The sequence below is a fragment of the Triturus cristatus genome, chromosome 5_2 (assembly GCF_964204655.1).
Source record: "Triturus cristatus chromosome 5_2, aTriCri1.1, whole genome shotgun sequence".
Taxonomy (NCBI): Eukaryota; Metazoa; Chordata; class Amphibia; order Caudata; family Salamandridae; genus Triturus; species Triturus cristatus.
The window spans coordinates 554,674,979-554,679,516 of NC_140588.1; positions in this window are offsets into that span (position 1 = coordinate 554,674,979).

Genomic DNA, 4,538 nt, shown 5'->3' on the forward strand with positions numbered 1-4,538 from the left:
AAATCTCCGTGGGACCATTTTATGACTCTTGACCAAATCATTTTCTTTCAAGTGTATTCATTAATATCACATATCTAATACCGGTAGGGTGAAAAATTAATTTATTGATTATACTCTAAAAGTTTACTAGATGTGAGCAAATAATAGAATTTTTACAATACCTGGAAACTAAATGGCTCAAAATAATGAGAGATTTTACAAACTCACTCTGGTTTCTCAAACTCATCACAGGGGCCTGATGCACGACATTACTTTTTAAAATCTTACTGTTATTGATAAGGGGAACAAGGAACTTTTTAATTGCAAAGCATTCATTAAAACAAAACTTGAGGAGTCAAACTTTGTATTACGGGGACCGAAGATGTGCAGTTTGAATAATAATCTTGAAATTCAGACGTACAAAGATTTTACACACTGATTTTCAAGAGTAAATCCACAACCAATAAAGTTGAATCTTTTGAAACACATGTCAAAGGTGTGAATCTGAAATTCACTTTCAAAGAAATTCACAATGAAATGCACTGTGTAAGTCCAGCATGTTGTCAGCTAAGAAATCAGCAAAAATGAACTATCTCATTACTGGCCATATAGATGAGAAAGGAAAATAAACTCATGTTTACAATGTGGATGTGAAAGAACAGTTTCTAGGTTCAGCTTCAATATTTATGTTTATGAATAATTGATATGTTCATATTGTCTAACAGCTATCTAGATGGATAAAGCTATGTATGCATCTATACATACTTATGCGTTCATACGCATCAGTATAAAACATTGATATTAGGTTTTTTCTAGACCAAATTCTAAAAAATGAGTTAAACAGTGAATCTCATAATTGTAGTAGGTCCCACTGAGATTTGAACTCGGATCGCTGGATTCAGAGTGCTAACCATTACACCATGGAACCCTCTCACACAAGAGTGCCTTTTCCATTGAGACAAAAGAGAGCGCATCAGTGATGTCCTTCTCTTTTATTGATAAAAAGATATCTCATTTGAATGGTCATAGTGGATAGAGATTTAATGTGATTTGATTCTTTTCAGCTATATTCTCTATAAAAGTGTTAAATATTCAAATGTTTATCTGAATATAAAAGTTATATCACAATGTTCATCTTTGCCTGTAGCATAATAAAACAGTCTACATTTCCAGACTACTGAAGCAATGTCTCTGTCTCCTGCATGGGTGGCTCGATAGAGCAATGGTTGGCAATTTGGACTTTGCATCCAATGATCCGATTTGAAACCTTGGAGGGACTTTTTTTATTACTCTTGAGCTTTTCCATTTCTTCATCTTTGTTCATTGATAGCTCAAATCCAACACCAGTAGATTGAAAGAGTCAATTATTGAATGCTTTCAAAATGTCCATCAGCTTGAACAAGTTACATCAATACAAACTTTACAATACTTTGACATCAAATTTCTTCACAAAGTAGTTAGCCATTATAAAATCATATCCTGATTTTCTCAAACGCATTTCAGACGGGTGATTCACAGCATCACTTTTTTAAGCTTTCCCGCTATTGATAAGGCGAAAATAGCACATTTTGAATGAGAAGTTTTCTTCAATCAAACATAGAGGAACCCAAATGATGATCTCATTCAGCTAGTAAAAATGTTGTTTTATATTAGTATGGAAATCGTGAAAAGAAAATGTTTTTCATGCTGATTTACAACAGTTGATCTCCAATCGTAAAATATAAGCTTTTGGTCGGAGGCATGACAGGTACTGATCAAATTCTCATTTTTGAACTTCATTCACAAATCATATGATTTGCTTTGTATACATCAACTGTATTGTTGGATCAATAATGAGTAAAAAGTGACTATCTCAATTTCAGGACATATAAAAGAGAAAGAAGTAGAAACTCATGTTTCAAATGCTGAGAGGCAACAACTGTTCATGATTTTCACCTCCACTAATTATATTTATTTTTATAATCTATATGTTTATATGTTCCTATAAATATACAGAGACATATAGCTATATATACAGAGATACATATGTACAGGTTGATTTTTACATGTTTATAAGTAAATGTGATGTTGTTCCAAATAAAACTTCTAAGAACTGAATGGAAAAGAAAATTGTAATGTTCAGATAAGTCCCACTGAAATTTGTACTCAGATCCCTGTTTTCAGAGTCCAGAGTGCTAACCACGACACCATCCACCCTCCCGTACCAGGGTGAGCTTTCCATTTTGACAGAAGAGATTTGCCTCAGGGGGCAACTTATCTTTCATTGAAAAATATTATCTCACATAAAAACCACTGTTCAACAGAGTTATAACGTTATTTGAGTCTTTTGGGCAACATCCTTCCCCAACATAGTTCAATATGCAAAAGTTTACCAGACTAGGAAAGCAATCCAATTCAGTTTCTCTTTGACAGTAGAATATTAAAAACTTTGACATTTCCACATTGCTGCAGCAGTTTGCACTCCTTTCACATGGGAGGTTCCATGGTTTAATGGTTAGCACTTTGGACTTTGAATCCAATGATCCGAGTTCAAATCTCGGTGGGACCATTTTATGACTCTTGACCAAATCATTTTCTTTCAAGTGTATTCATTAATTTCACATATCTAATACCGGTAGGGTGAAAAATTAATTTATTGATTATACTCTAAATGTTTACTAGATGTGAGCAAATAATAGAATTTTTTTAATACCTGGAAACTAAATGGCTCAAAATAATGAGAGATTTTACAAACTCACTCTGGTTTCTCAAACTCATCACAGGGGCTTGATGCACGACATTACTTTTTAAAATCTTACTGTTATTGATAAGGGGAACAAGGAACTTTTTAATTGCAAAGCATTCATTAAAACAAAACTTGAGGAGTCAAACTTTGTATTACGGGGACCGAAGATGTGCAGTTTGAATAATAATCTTGAAATTCAGACGTACAAAGATTTTACACACTGATTTTCAACAGTAAATCCACAACCAATAAAGTTGAATCTTTTGAAAGACATGTCAAAGGTGTGAATCTGAAATTCACTTTCAAAGAAATTCACAATGAAATGCACTGTGTAAGTCCAGCATGTTGTCAGCTAAGAAATCAGCAAAAATGAACTATCTCATTACTGGCCATATAGATGAGAAAGGAAAATAAACTCATGTTTACAATGTGGATGTGAAAGAACAGTTTCTAGGTTCAGCTTCAATATTTATGTTTATGAATAATTGATATGTTCATATTGTCTAACAGCTATCTAGATGGATAAAGCTATGTATGCATCTATACATACTTATGCGTTCATACGCATCAGTATAAAACATTGATATTAGGTTTTTTCTAGACCAAATTCTAAAAAATGAGTTAAACAGTGAATCTCATAATTGTAGTAGGTCCCACTGAGATTTGAACTCGGATCGCTGGATTCAGAGTGCTAACCATTACACCATGGAACCCTCTCACACAAGAGTGCCTTTTCCATTGAGACAAAAGAGAGCGCATCAGTGATGTCCTTCTCTTATATTGATAAAAAGATATCTCATTTGAATTGTCATAGTGGATAGAGATTTAATGTGATTTGATTCTTTTCAGCTATATTCTCTATAAAAGTGTTAAATATTCAAATGTTTATCTGAATATAAAAGTTATATCACAATGTTCATCTTTGCCTGTAGCATAATAAAACAGTCTACATTTCCAGACTACTGAAGCAATGTCTCTGTCTCCTGCATGGGTGGCTCGATAGAGCAATGGTTGGCAATTTGGACTTTGCATCCAATGATCCGATTTGAAACCTTGGAGGGACTTTTTTTATTACTCTTGAGCTTTTCCATTTCTTCATCTTTGTTCATTGATAGCTCAAATCCAACACCAGTAGATTGAAAGAGTCAATTATTGAATGCTTTCAAAATGTCCATCAGCTTGAACAAGTTACATCAATACAAACTTTACAATACTTTGACATCAAATTTCTTCACAAAGTAGTTAGCCATTATAAAATCATATCCTGATTTTCTCAAACGCATTTCAGACGGGTGATTCACAGCATCACTTTTTTAAGCTTTCCCGCTATTGATAAGGCGAAAATAGCACATTTTGAATGAGAAGTTTTCTTCAATCAAACATAGAGGAACCCAAATGATGATCTCATTCAGCTAGTAAAAATGTTGTTTTATATTAGTATGGAAATCGTGAAAAGAAAATGTTTTTCATGCTGATTTACAACAGTTGATCTCCAATCGTAAAATATAAGCTTTTGGTCGGAGGCATGACAGGTACTGATCAAATTCTCATTTTTGAACTTCATTCACAAATCATATGATTTGCTTTGTATACATCAACTGTATTGTTGGATCAATAATGAGTAAAAAGTGACTATCTCAATTTCAGGACATATAAAAGAGAAAGAAGTAGAAACCATGTTTCAAATGCTGAGAGGCAACAACTGTTCATGATTTTCACCTCCACTAATTATATTTATTTTTATAATCTATATGTTTATATGTTCCTATAAATATACAGAGACATATAGCTATATATACAGAGATACATATGTACAGGTTGATTTTTACATGTT